General features: G+C 42.0%; 1 protein-coding gene across 1 annotated transcript in view; it reads right to left on the bottom strand.

Moving 5' to 3' along the window:
* TBC1D5 (TBC1 domain family member 5) overlaps positions 1 to 10,297 on the bottom strand; it is a 766,435-nt gene extending 756,138 nt beyond the window's left edge. Inside the window, exon 1 of the mRNA XM_089692221.1 lies at positions 10,279 to 10,297. The gene's annotated coding sequence lies outside the window, so the exon portion shown is untranslated. The remainder of the gene's footprint in view (positions 1 to 10,278) is intronic.
* Positions 10,298 to 15,436: the final 5,139 nt, after the last annotated feature.

Here is a 15,436-nt window from a genome sequence, read left to right as displayed (position 1 = left end):
CCAAAACCTTTTCGGCCACTGAAATTTTGGTGCACCCCTAATTTTCCTGTGTAACAGCACCGACAAAGGCCTTCTGAAAGAATGGCATGTCTGTGCCATTCCTTCAGAGCCATGTGCCGTAAAAAGTGACCCCTGAGCACATGTGCATGAGTGACATCATCGTGGCTCAGCCATCCAAGCCGCCAGCGCCTTTGAACCTGGAAGAATGACCAGGTGAAGATGGAAGCCCTGTCAGTGGTGCCAGCGCACCGCTGGTGGGCTTCGTTTTAAGGCAAGTTTCACATAATGTGCTAGTATATGATGCAACATTGTCTTGCTGGGGAAAAGTTTATTTTTTGGGGAATGATCAGGTTTACTACCACTACGTTTTGACAAAAGAAAAAAAAATGGAAGCTGGCTGGTTTCTATGGAGAGCTGCACCAGATTTTGTATTCACCAGTTTTAGTAACTAGACCCCATTGTCACCACAATTTGGGGATAATAGAATCATGATTTAACAAACCTGCAGTGCTAAAATTCTAATAATATGGCCATCCAGTCCGGAGAGAAAAACAAATGTTGTGCTGCTCCTGGACAGCAGGAAACACAATCTAACGTGCAGGACGAGGAGGGGTAGGGGGGGTTTTCATGGTTTCCTGTAGAAAGAGGAACAAATTATATCTCAGGCTGCTGGCCTAGAAGATGAATTGGCAAAATGGAAACCTTTGCAATCTTTACAATACACAAGCAACAAAAAGGGCACTATGAATGCTGCTACAAGAAGGCCATCAGAGGAGGTGTGTGGAGGTGGAATTATAAACCGAATATTTACAGACTATCACAATACACTGTTCTTAAAGAGGAATTCCGCTCACTCTGTAAAAAAATTAAAGTCAGCAGCTACAAAAACTGTATCTGCTGACTTTTAAAAAACAGCCACTCACCTGTCCCACAATCCCATGTTTCCCCAGCCGCAGTCCATTTCACCAGCTGTCCTGTATTCCAGGAGCTGGCATCTCCAGTGTGGACACCCGGTTGTGACAGCTTGCGGCTTCAAAGCCGGGTGCCCACTGCGCATGCGCGAGTATGTTGCATTTTCTGAATGGCCCCATCATCTTCTGGGACCTGTCACATGTCCCACAAGACTTCAGGGTGGGAGGGCAGGAGGACAATTTCTGTTTCCGATCGCCTAGGATATTGCAGCGGAAGTGGGAGCGGGTACCTGTCAAATTCGGTACCCGTTCACCCTCCCCCCCCCCCCTCAAAGGTGCCAATCCTTAATGGGGTGCAGGGGACCATTCTTTAAAGTGGAACTTCCCCTTTTGGGTGGAACTCCGCTTTAAACGTACAGTATATGTTTACAGTGGCAAGAAGAAGTATGTGACCCCCATTGAATTAACTGGTTTTCTGCAGTAATTTGACATAAAATGTGATCTAATCCCCACCTAAGTCACAACAGACAAACACAATGAAAACCCTTTCCTTGCTGCCGCCTCCTGGCCCTTTAAGAGGATCTAAATGCAGGAAGGAAGAAATGGGCATTCTGATCATGTGGCTGCTGTGATTGGCTGCCACAGCGGTCACATGTATGGAGAGCTCCCGACTGCAAGTATGCTTCAGGAGCTTTCCGTACCCAAAGACTAATTACATCACCGAAAGCTAATTGGAGTCAGTAGTTTGCTCCTGCAGTCCTGGAATTAATGAAATGGGTTTGGAGGTGCTGATCAATCTACTTTGATAAAAGACACTCCAACATTTTAAGATTGCTGTTCATAAGAAGCATCAGCTGACGTGAACCATGCCTTGCAAAAAGGGGCTCTCTGAAGACATACGATAAAGAATGGCTGATCTGCAGAAGGCTGGAAAGAGATACACAGCAATCTCAAAGTGTTTAGAAATCCATTAGTCAACAGTCAGACAAATGGTCTATAAATTGAGATAGTTTAGTACTGTGCCTAATTTTACTGTTTGAAAATTTTATGCACATTGAGCCTGGGTTCACACGAATGCGGTGCGGTACATTGCATGTGATTTGCACAAGAACCGCACCACATTACTGTGCAAATCACATGTGGTTTGTGTGCGGTGCGATTGGAGCCATACCCCCCTCTGCCAATCCCTCCACTGGCTTCCGATTGCCCAACAGATCAAATTCAAAATGCTAACACTGACGTACAAAGCTGTCCATAATACTGCCCCAAACGACATCACCGACCTAATATCCAAATATCACCCAAAACGCACTCTCCGCTCCTCACAAGACCTCCTTCTCTCTAGTTCCCTGATCTCCTCCTCCCATGCCCGCTTCCAGGACATCACCCATCCTCTGGAACTCCCTACCCCAATCCATCAGACTATCACCTACTCTCCTCTCCTTTAGGCACACCCTGAAAACCCACCTCTTCGGGGAAGCCTACCCCGCCTTGTGCTAATTACCGATCTCCTCCACTCTTCTACCACTCCATCCCCCACAGCTTTTTCTCCCGTACCACTATCCCCTCCCTCCTAGATTGTAAGCTCCAAGGCGTAGGGCCCTCGAACCCCTCATGTATCGCATTGTATTGTTATTGTACTGTTTAATGCATTGTCTCCCATTGTAATGTACAGCGCTGAGCGAACTATTGGCGCTATATAAATACTGTATAATAATAATACATTAGGGCTCCAATCGCACCGCACCAAAAAAGTGCAGGACCCTTTTTTGGGTCCGTGCTAGAATCAGATCGCATGGGTACCCACCCCTATGCGATCCGATTCTGCACATCGCACCGCGTTTTGCGGACCGATTTTGGGGTGTTAACATACACACCCGCATTGGTTCGCATTAACGGGCTGCGATTCTGATGCGGTGCGGAATTCGCACAGAAAACACAGTGTGAACCCAGCCATAATACTTCCTTATTTTGTTCTTGTTGATTTAATAATTTGCTATTTGAGGTCAGAACATTTTATCTACAAGTTTCAATTTTAGAAGGCGCAGTGCTATGTATATATGCAAAAGTATACTATAGGGCAATGGGATAGCTGCTCTCACTTTGTAATAAAAGTAGCTAAATATTTTTATTGCATCTATCCATTGGTTTATCACTCTGTTTTAAAACCATATCATTAATAAAATACAGCTCTACTACATTCTGAATGATGACATTTTATGCCATTCTGAATGGCGACATTTTATGTCATTCATTGGAAAAAATCCAATAAAGTTACAGAAATGCAGTTAGTATTCAACAGCTATAATGGCACAGCGATTCTAGTGTTAATAGATATAAAGCTGATGATGTGGAGAAAACAATGAAATAAAAGAGGAAGTGGAAACATGAAGCATGTCAGCTGCCTTGAGCCCATCACGTGTTCACTAAAAAAAAACAACGAGGATAAACCATATGAGACATAAAAGAAATCCTATATTCTATTTGTATTATCTCAGTACCTTATTACATACTACACACACACACACACTAGTACTACAGTATATTCGTAATGACCCAAAAATGAATACAAATACACAATAATGCAGCAAACATTGCACAGTTCAGAGCTGGTCAGTTGTCGTCATAATGAATTCATTATGTATGACTTGAAGTACAGAGCTTCTACGGAAGGCTATCATCTCCTAATGTCCATTCTCCCCTAAGGTGGAGGCAGCCAGTAGACTAGTGCTTTTTAGGAGAATTAAGTATACCGGAGCAGAATGAAGTCCATAGGAGTGAATTTATCTTTGTAGTTTATTATTGTAGGAGATAGTTTTTGTTGTTTTTTTTTATTTTAATTTGTAATAAGGACTGCGTCACACCAGATGTGTTTTCCTAACACATTCCCAAAAGCTTGGACATGGCATTCTGCCTATCTGTTCAGCTCAGTTTCCATGAAAAATGTAGAATGTGCACTACTTCTTTCACGGGAGTGATTTGCGACATATAACTTTGCACCAATACACACTGCAGTGCATAAAAGATGAAAACTGATAATTCAATAAAGTTGAAACAAACAAAAAAAAAAGTGTCATATGCTAAACACAGAGCTCCAGTCTGAACTGACAGCGCACATCAGCAGAACCACGTTGTAGTAAGGTGCTGGTGTGAACCAATGCCAACAGGTAAAGTGTATATAAACCCCAATAATGAACTTCTCTTATTTGTTAAATACATCTGGCAGTGTTTTCTGTCAGGAATCCTATAAGCTGATAACTTTCTGTGCTCTCTGCCTGTGCCAATATCAGTCAGCACTGTTTCCAGCTCTCTCTCTGGAATACAGAACATTCCCCCTTCTATGTAAAAGGGAGAACGTGGAGGAGTCCAAAAAACCACTTACTATCCTATCCTACTGTACTCTCCTCCATAGAGTACAGTAGGTTGTCAACTTAGTTGTCACTAGGGATGCACCGTTATATCAGTGGCCAAAACATATCGGCCGAAATTGGTGTTATTGCCATTTTGTCGATAGGAAAAAAGGTGCGGATAATGATGCCAATACATGCAAAGTCGCGCCTCATAGACTTTCATGCACAAACAGCCCCTAGGGACTTCGGTGCAAAATCAAGTTTCATAGACCTTCATGTAAAGTCGCGTCCCCCCTAGGGACTTCAATGCAAAAACGCCCCCCCCTAGGGACTCCAATGCAAAAACGCCCCCCCCTAGGGACTCCAATGCAAAAATCACATCCCATAGACTTTCATGCAAAGTCGTGTCCCATAAACTCTAATGCAAAAAGCCCCCTAGTGCCTTCAATGCAAAATGGTCAACCACATTAATTACATTTTTTTTAAATTTAAAGACTGTCCATTTTGGTTTTCGACCAAGCGCATCCTGAATTTTCAGTTTCGGCACCAGAATTTTTATTTCCGTGCACCATTAGTTCTCACCCTAGGACAGGAAGTGTGATTCTGGTGGTAGCAGAACCAGGAGGAAATACAGGGAAAAGAATGAAATCAAATGCAGCCAACACATCTAAAGCTGGCTATACACTATTGTCTTTTATTTGTACAGCCTTTGGGCTATACAGCACAGAAGTAAGAATCCCCCTTCTGAGCTAATATATTCTGACAGCCAGCACCAATGACTGGCAGAACACCAACTGATTGGATGCAGCAGCTGTTCATCCAACAATTTTACTGCATGGCTTCTTCCATTGTCCAATCAAAGGATGTCAGGCGGGGGTGTCTACAGAGCCATCCACTAAGCAAATTTCACTTTGCTTTAGGATGGAGACCCTGCAAAATAATACATTTATTTTTGTAGATTTAGATATGCTTTATGCCAAGCCAGCCCTTTAAAGGGTTCCAAAAAAATGGGAAGTGGAGGCGGAGTTCCTGATCCTGTGCCCAGGTCATGTGATTGGGAGCCCCTCCCACTGGCTGTAAAAGGTGATTGGGAGCGGTTGGTGACAGCTTGGTCAGTGTGTTTGGAGTGCACAGTGAGAGCACTCTCAGCAAATAGAAGCAGATCACAATGGATCTATACTGTATGTGCCCCACTTGGGCATCAAGGCCCACTATTCTGCTGCCACACAAGGTGATCAGCAAGCAGCTTGTCAGGACAGGCTTTTGGGGTCTACCTCCTTATGATATACTCATGGAAGCCTATCCTGAAGAATCAACAGTGCAATTATAAAACAGTGTGACATACAGTATTTTAACGATCTTATACGGTTATTATGAATCCCTGTAATGAAATACATGCAGCTTTTTTAGGAGCTTTCCTACATGTAGACCTGTGCCTATAGGCAGCAGAAGAAAAGAGATGCCTTTCTTAGGATAGTTATTGGACAAACATCTTTTTCTCACTACAAATACAATTACAGACATCTGTTAGAAGTTCATGGATGCATGGATACAATCATTTAAGCAGAGTTAAAGCCACTAACAGCCCATTCCTACGTGCCATTATCTTCTCTGCTCGCTGGCGAAGAAGCTTCACCCCATGCACACATTGGGGGTTATTTACTAAAACTGCAAAATCTGGTGCAGCTCTGCATAGAAAGCAATCAGTTTTCAGATTTGATTGTCAATGTGGCCACCATGCACAGTGCACCAGTTTTAGTAAATCTCCCCCACTGCATGCAGATGGCTATGGCTGGCAGTCAAATGAGCAGTTTTGTATCATGTTCCAATCAATGGCTGACATTGTTGCTGTTCACATGTAACCACTCATCCATCCAATTAGAGACCCTGACTGGCCACTTCGCACCAGAAATGCCATCACTGGACGCAAAGTGACCACAGCTATCAGCCCAGTTTGTATGTGGCCATAGCACATGGTACTGGGTACTGCTGCATCTCTAACACAGCAGCTTATCCACCCTCATTTGCCATTCCGAATCAGGCCATTGCAATAAACACAAAAAAATAGCTTTAGGGGCCAAAAGTGGTGTGCCTACACCCTCCTGTAATGGCAATCTAGCTCTGTGGTGTTGGTGATAATACAATAGGGTGACAGGTATAGTCACAGCATGGTTCCCACTGAATCCCAATCATGATAAAGGTAACCTGTTACAAGAGATAGGAAGTGAATAAGTATTTGATCCCTTGCTGATTTTAAATGTTTGCCCACACACAAAGAAATGATCAGTCTAAAAATCTAATGGTAGGTGTAATGTAACAGAATAGCAACAAACAATTCAAAAGAAATGCATGTCTAACAAATGATGCACTGATTTGCATGTTCATGAGGGAAATAAGTATTTGATCCCCTTCACAAAACATGACTTAGTAGTTGGTGGCAAATCCCTTGTTGGCAATCACAGAGGTCAGATGTTTCCTGTAGTTGGCCACCAGGTTTGCACACATCTCAGGAGGGATTTTGGCCCACTCCTCTTGGTTGATCCTCTCCAAGTCATTAAGGTTTGGTGACTGACGTTTGGCAACTTGAAATTTCAGCTCCCTCCACTCCACAAGGTGAGATCTTGCATTGCTCACCAGACCTAGGGAGACTGACAGTTGTTTTGTGTTTCTTCCATTTGCGAATGATTGCACCAACTGTTGTCACCTTCTCACCAAGCTGCTTGGCGGTAGTTTGGTAGCCCAGTTCAGCCTTGTGTAGGTCTACAATCTTGTACCTGACATCCTTGGACAGCTCTTTGGTCTTTGCCATGGTGGAGAGTTTGGAATATGATTGTTTGATTGCTCCTGTGGACAGGTGTCTTTTATACAGGTAACAAAATGAGAATAGCAGCACTCCCTTTAAGAGACGGCTTCTAATCTCCACTTGTTACCTGTATGAAAGACACCTGGTAGCCAGAAATCCTGCTGAATGATAGGGGATCAAATACTTATTTCCCTCATGAACCTGCAAATCAGTGCATAATTTGTTAGACATGCATTTCTTTTGAATTTTTTGTTGCTATTCTGTCTCTCAGTGTTACAATACACCTACCATTCAATTTTTAGACTGATAATTTCTTTGTGATTGGGCAAACATTCAAAATCAGCAGGGGATCAAATACTTATTTCCTTCACTGTACATCTTCAGCACAATGCTAGCTTTCTGGCACTCTGATCCTCAAAGTGTTGAAGCCAAAGGATCAGCATAGCAGCCTGGCAACTAGTATTTACATTTCAGTCTCTTAACATACACAGAACATACTTTCTATATAAATAACTGAAGTGAGTCAGTTGCTGAAAAAAAACATGCAAACTAAAAACATCTGTAAGGTCTTGTGTACACAAGTGCCTGGGCCTGTACAACATTTGAGTATCCTTCCCCACCCAGGAGCCCCAGGTGTTGCATATAGCTGCTCACATGACCCAATGGCTGTACAAATGTATACTGCAATACTTGTGTCAATATGCACATGCGTACAGACATGCGTCCCTAAACACAGGCAGTCTGTAGCCAGAGTCATATGTCCATTTGCAGAATGTTTATTCACTGCCGGGGAGAGAAATACACCTGCATTTTACACTGAACAGCCCCAGGCGTCTGTATACATGAGGGGCAGGCCTAGACTGGCCATAAGGCACACCAGGCACTTCCCAGTGGGCCGGGGTCACATAACAAGAGCTTGCTAATGCAGGGGTCCCCATTCCCCGGGCCGCCCATCCCTTAATCTATTCAAAAATGAAAAGAAAAGTTTTGCCTATAGCTCTACTTTAAAGGCATGTAAATGTCCTACGAGGCATGTTAAATGCACTAAAGTGGACATGGATAGATGTGACCCTAGCCTACAACTTTCCGAATATTATTTATGATCTCTCTGTTCCCTTTGATTTTCAAATAAAATTTTCTTTGCTAGAAATGACCTTGTGATCCTGTTGATCCCTCATAGTTTTCCAGCACAATGCACATATCCCTCTTCTTCTAGAAGTGACCTGCATCTCACGTTAGACACAGCTTTTTTCCCTAGGTCATGTGATCTCTTTTGTCCTTTTCAAGCCATCATCATGTCTAGGGATGGGCATACATTTAACCCTGGTTCACATATATGCAGCCGTGCGGGCCGCGTTTTGCACAGACACGAGTGCCCATTCGTTTGAATGGACTCCTGTGCCACGCAGGGAAGAAGCACTTCTTTGGAAAACGTAGCCCGCACGGGAACCTCGGTTCCCAGTACGGTTGCGTTTTCTGGTGCGGGCAGCGTGCCATTAGAACTAAAAGCACCCGCCCGCGGGTCCGCATTTCTCTGTGCGGGTGGTGCGGCTACACGGATTTTCGTGCGGATCTGCAGCGGCACCACCCGCACGTATGTGAACCTAGGGTAACCGAGGTTCCCGTGCGGGCTGCGTTTTGCAAAGAAGTGCAGGGACTTCTTCCCTGCGTGTCACGGGCATGGGAGTCCATTGACCCTAGGTTCACATCTGTGTTTACAGGCGTCATCCTTGGTTCACATAAGAAGTCCCTGCACTATGTGGGATATCGCTGCCAAGGTTCCCAGTACGGTTGCAATTTCCAGTGCGGGTGGCGTGCCATTAGAACTAATGGCACCCGCTTGTGAATCCTGCATTCCCCTGTGTGGGTGGTGCAGCTGCAGGTATTTGTGCGGGTCCCGCAGCTTTACCACCTGCACAGATATGAACCAAGGATCAAGGTTTTTTTTGCCAAATTGCTGCTGCTCCTGGACGCACTGGCAGTTTTTTTTTTCTGCCTCTAAATGCCTTTGATTGCATGGACACATAGGCTAACGTGAAGAGGTCAACCAAAGAACAAGAAAACCGCCTCCTGCGCTCAAGAGTGGTGAAATGATGGAAAGATTTCTGCTCCTTGAAACTATCAGCACACGCCTTGCTGCCCTCTAAGGGTTAAGGAAAACCCAAAGACCTCACTACAAAAACAAGGAAACAGATGGCGCACCGGCCTAGTGCATTACCTGAGGGTTACCTTTATTGAGTTAAAAAGAGATATATACTCACAAACGACTGTGTTGACAAAGACATATCAGTATCCAAAGCAATCACGTTACCAGATCAGCTCCCAAAGCACGAGAAGACCCTCAAATATGTGACGCGTTTCGAGGGGTGATCCAATGGCTGTGATGAACAGGGGATCGCCCCTCAAAAACACGTAAGCCATTTGAGGGTCTTCTCGTGCTGACCTGGTGACGTGATTGTTTTGGATACTGACATGCCTTTGTCAACACAGTCATCTGTGAGCACAAATCTTTTAACTCAATAAAGTTCACTCTCAGGTGATGCACTAGGCCGGTGCGCCCTCTATTTCCTTGTTTTAACATGATGAGGTGCTTAGAGGCAGAAAACAACCAAAAAAACACTAGATGCCCCTTGAAGCAGCGTGCATGAGGCCTAAATGTGGTCAAATGACCCAATACAGTAAAATAAAAAAAAATATTTACACCATTAGAGATCTTTAAATGAACGGGCAGTGAAGCGAGTTATCCCGACAAGGTGGGATCATCATACGAGTTTACAATGGCTGTAGCAGCTGTCATTTGTAGTGACAGGCAGGGTGTGGCTGGTTGCCATGGGTAACACAGACACTGTTCTATCCTATACAGTGCTAAGGAGGGAGATCAGTGATCACATTGTACAGTGCCCAGGGATTGGGGAGTCACTCTGCTGATCATATGACTTGAGTATGAACGCCTACCACCTCCTACAGACATCAGTGTCCCAATATACACACATCCTATGGACATATACATGGACAGGAGCCAGAAGTTGATGAGCCCCCATGAGCCATCTCTTGTACAGAGCCCAGTCCCAGGCATCCCTCCATCCTGTACATACAGCATACACAGGCAGCTGCCAGAACTCCTCACTGCTCGGCACTGACACTTCTAACAAGCAGCCATCCTTCGCTAAACCATCCTACAAAGCCGGGTGATAAAAGAGGAAAAGCACTGTACCTAACTGGAGGCAGCCATGACAGGGAAACACTGGGAAATGCAGCAAACTACAACTCCCGGCAGCCTCTAGGAGGGATACTACGGGAGCCGGCGTGGGCCAATCAGCAGAGGTTGTCGCTGCAGTGATCTGTACGGACTCAGGAAGTGAGATGGCCGGAGAAATAATCCTGTTATACAATGTTACCAATCCACCACCTGCCGCGGAACATTGCACTATATAAACATCCGCGTGCAGATTACAGATGATTGGAAGCATTTTGGCAAAATTGATGTTGCCGTGAATTTTTTTTTTTTATGTTGACAACAAAAGCAGTAAAATTAACCACTTAACCTCCGGAAGATTTACCCCCCTTCCTGACCAGGCCTTTTTTTTTGCTGTACGGTGCTGCGTTACTTTACCTGACAATTGCGCGGTCATGAACTACTGTACATAAATGAAATTTATATCATTTTTTTCACACAAATAGAGATTTCTTTTGGTGGTATTTGATAACAACTGGGTTTTTGTTTTTGTGCTATGAACAGTTTTGACATAAATAAAAAAAAAATTAATTTTGTTATAAAAGATCCAATAAAAAAAAAAAAAGTAATTTCTTAATAAATTTAGGCCAATATTTATTTTGCTACTTATTTTTGGTAAAGAAAAAAAATCCCAATAAGTGTATATTGGTTGGTTTGAGCAAACGTTATAGCATCTACAAACTATGGGATTTATACTGGAATTTTTATTTATTTTATACAAGTAACAGCGGTGATCAGAGACTTATAGCTGTATTGTCTCCCGTTAGATTGTAAAGCGCTGAGCAAACTGTTGGCGTTATATAAATCCTGTATAATAATAGCGGGATGCGATATTGCGGCGGACAATCTGGCACCAACTGACACTTGTAGGCACCAGTAATACTAATACAGTGATCAGTGCTAAAAATTTACACTGTCACTGTACCAGGGGCGAACTGACAACTCATGGGGCCCCCAGGCAATAATTATTATTATTATTACAATAATAAATATTGGCCGAAATTTATTAAGAAATTACATTTTTAATTTTTTTTATTGGATGTTTTATAACAAAATTTTATTTTTTTTATTTTGGGGCCCCTGTGTCCTTGCCCAAACTCAAAAAAACCTATGAAAAAGGTACCAGGGGCATCTCATGGGGCCCCCTACTGACCCCAGGCCCTCGGGCAGTGCCCGAGTTTTCAAATGGTCAGTCCGCCCCTGCACTGTACTAATGACACTGGTGGGGAAGGGGATAAACATCTAGGGTGATCAAAGTGATAATAAGAGCTTAAATTAAAAAAAAAAAAGACAGTTTTGACAGAAAAAAATTATTTCTGCTATAAAACATATACAATAAAATTAAATTAAAAATTTAATTTCTTCATAAATTTAGGCTGAACCTAGGCTGAATCTAGGCTGAACAAAAGGTTAAAGTGATAATAAGAGCTTAAATTGAAAAAAAAAAAGACAGTTTTGACAAAAAATTCTGCTATAAAACATCCAATTAAAAAAATTTTAAATTGAATTTCTTCATAAATTTAGGCTAATATATATTTTTCTACTTATTTTTGGTAAGAAAAAAATCCCACTAAGTGTAAATTGGTTGATTTGAGCAAATGTTACAGCGTCTACAAACTATGGGATTTATACTGGAATTTTTATTTATTTAATCTAGTAATGTCGGCGGTCAGCGACTTAGAGTGGGACTGCGATATTGCAGCGGACAATCTGGCACCAACTGACACTTTGTGGGCACCAGTAACACTAATACAGTGACAAGTGCTAAAAATATACACTGTCACTATACTAATGACACTGGTGGGGAAGGGGTTAAAAATCTAGGGTGATCAAAGGGTTAAAGTGATAATGGGAGTATACATTTAAAAAAAAGACAGTTTTGACAAAAAAAATTATTTCTGATATAAAACATATACAATAAAATTAAATTAAAAATTTAATTTCTTCATAAGTTTAGGCCAATATTTATTTTGCTACTTATTTTTGGTAAAAAAATCCCAAAAAGTGAATATTGGTTGGTTTGAGCAAATACAAGCAATGGCGGCGGTCAGCAACTTATAGCGGGACTGCGATATTGCGGCAGACAATCTGGCACAAACTGACACTTTGTGGGCACCAGTAACACTAATACAGTGATCAGTGCTAAAATATACACTGTCACTGTACTAATGACACTGGTGGGGAAGGGGTTAAGCATCTAGGGTGATCAAAGGGTTAAAGTGATAATACGAGTATAATTAAAAAAAAAAAAAAAAAAAAAAAAAAAAGACTGTTTTGACATAAAAAAATTATTTCTGCTATAAAACATATCCAATCAAACAAAATTTAAAAATGTAATTTCTTTATAAATTTAGGCCAATATTTGTTCTGCTACTTATTTTTGGAAAAAAAAAAATCCTAATAAGTGTATATTGGTTGGTTTGGGCAAATGTTACAGTGTCTAACAAACTATAGGATTTAATAAGAGCTTAAATAAAAAAAAAGACAGTTTTGACAAAAAAAAATATATATTTCTGCTGTAAAACATCCAATTAAAAAAAAAATGTAATTTCTTCATAGATTTAGGCCAATATATATTCTGCTACTTATTTTTGGTAAAAACAAAAATCAGAATAAGTGTATATTGGTTGGTACGAGCAAATGTTACAGCGTCTACAAACTATGGGATTTATACTGGAATTTTTATTTATTTAATCTAGTAATGTCGGCGGTCAGCGACTTAGAGTGGGACTGCGATATTGCAGCGGACAATCTGGCACCAACTGACACTTTGTGGGCACCAGTAACACTAATACAGTGACAAGTGCTAAAAATATACACTGTCACTATACTAATGACACTGGTGGGGAAGGGGTTAAAAATCTAGGGTGATCAAAGGGTTAAAGTGATAATGGGAGTATACATTTAAAAAAAAGACAGTTTTGACAAAAAAAATTATTTCTGATATAAAACATATACAATAAAATTAAATTAAAAATTTAATTTCTTCATAAGTTTAGGCCAATATTTATTTTGCTACTTATTTTTGGTAAAAAAATCCCAAAAAGTGAATATTGGTTGGTTTGAGCAAATACAAGCAATGGCGGCGGTCAGCAACTTATAGCGGGACTGCGATATTGCGGCAGACAATCTGGCACAAACTGACACTTTGTGGGCACCAGTAACACTAATACAGTGATCAGTGCTAAAATATACACTGTCACTGTACTAATGACACTGGTGGGGAAGGGGTTAAGCATCTAGGGTGATCAAAGGGTTAAAGTGATAATACGAGTATAATTAAAAAAAAAAAAAAAAAAAAAAAAAAAAGACTGTTTTGACATAAAAAAATTATTTCTGCTATAAAACATATCCAATCAAACAAAATTTAAAAATGTAATTTCTTTATAAATTTAGGCCAATATTTGTTCTGCTACTTATTTTTGGAAAAAAAAAAATCCTAATAAGTGTATATTGGTTGGTTTGGGCAAATGTTACAGTGTCTAACAAACTATAGGATTTAATAAGAGCTTAAATAAAAAAAAAGACAGTTTTGACAAAAAAAAATATATATTTCTGCTGTAAAACATCCAATTAAAAAAAAAATGTAATTTCTTCATAGATTTAGGCCAATATATATTCTGCTACTTATTTTTGGTAAAAACAAAAATCAGAATAAGTGTATATTGGTTGGTACGAGCAAATGTTACAGTGTCTACAAACTATAGGATTTATAATGGAATTTGTTTTTCTTTAAAGAAGTAATGGTGGCGGTCAGCTACTTGCGCAACTGCGATATTGCTAAGGATAATCTGGAACCAACTGACACCTTGTGGGTACCAGTAACACTAATACAGTGATCAGTGCTAAAATATACACTGTCACTGTACTAATGACACTTTGTGGGGAAGGGGTTAAACATCTACGGCAGGCATGTCCAAAGTCCGGCCCGCGGGCCATTTACGACCCGGGGGTCGGTTTAATACGGCCCTCCAACAGCCCTCCCTGCTCTGTGTAATGTGGCCCTTCTATGGCAGACAGTCTTCTGCTTGAGAGCAGAGGGCAGTGCGCATGCCTGACTGCGGCGCGTTCTCCCTGGTCTGTGTACATGCGGCTGTCGCACGGCCCTCCCTTCTGTGGCAGACAGTCTTCTGCTTGAGAGCAGTGCGCATGCGTGACTGCGCCGCGCTGGGAGCGACAGAGGGCGGTGATGTCAGGGCCGGGCTTCCAGCGTGAAGTGTGTTTCTCTTCCCCTCCCGGCTGCCGAGCAGAGACTTCAGCTCCAGCTACCTTTTTCACCCTTCACATTAGTGCAGGTAAGTTTTTTTTAAATTTATTTTCAATACATTGTGAAAACTCAGCTGTCAGTTGATCTTAATGTTATGAAATGAAAAGTATGTTGTTTGCAATTAACTTGGCATAAAAGAATTTATTTGCATTTAATTGTAATGGTTCAAAGAATGTTCGGAAAAATGTTCGGCCCTCCACCATGTTCACTTCATCCAATCTGGCCCTCTTTGAAAAAAGTTTGGACACCCCTGATCTACGGTGATCAAAGGATTAAAATGGTAATAAGGGCTTAAATTAAAAGAAAAAAAATACCACAAACATGTTATACTTACCTGCGTGTGCAGTTTTGCAGAGAAGCCCCAATCCTTCTCTTCTCAGGTCCCCTGCCAGCGCTCCTGGCTCCTCCCCCCTTCTTCCAGTCGGGTGCCCCCATAGGGTTGCCCCCTCATCCCTTTAAACCCGAACACATATTAATTACACAGGTTCTGTGGCTGATTAAGGTGGTAATTAAACTCACTTAGTGTCTCATCTGCATTAAATCAACCTCAGAACCTGTGTAATTAATATGTGTTCGGTTTTAAAGGGATGAGGTGGCGACCCTATGCCCCCACAGCAAGCGTCTTTCTATGGGGGCACCCGCTGCTCCATGTGTTCATTCACACAGGGAGCTGTGGCTCAGCCTTGCCCTCTCTCTCTTCTCATTGGCTCACTGGCTGTGATTGACAGCAGAGGGAGCCATTGGTTCCCGCTGCTGTCTCAGCCAATAGGGAGAGGGAGTCCCGGGATAGCCGAGACTCGAGCACACATCGCTGGATCGAAAGAGGGCTTAGGTGATTATTTGGGGGGCTGCTGCACAGAGAAGGATTTT

Source organism: Staurois parvus, unplaced genomic scaffold, assembly GCF_062004578.1.
Source record: "Staurois parvus isolate SC_StPar_1 unplaced genomic scaffold, SC_StPar_1.0 ptg000579l, whole genome shotgun sequence".
Taxonomy (NCBI): domain Eukaryota; kingdom Metazoa; phylum Chordata; class Amphibia; order Anura; family Ranidae; genus Staurois; species Staurois parvus.
Note: the sequence above shows the minus strand (reverse complement) of the source record. Positions and strands in the feature narration are given on the sequence as shown.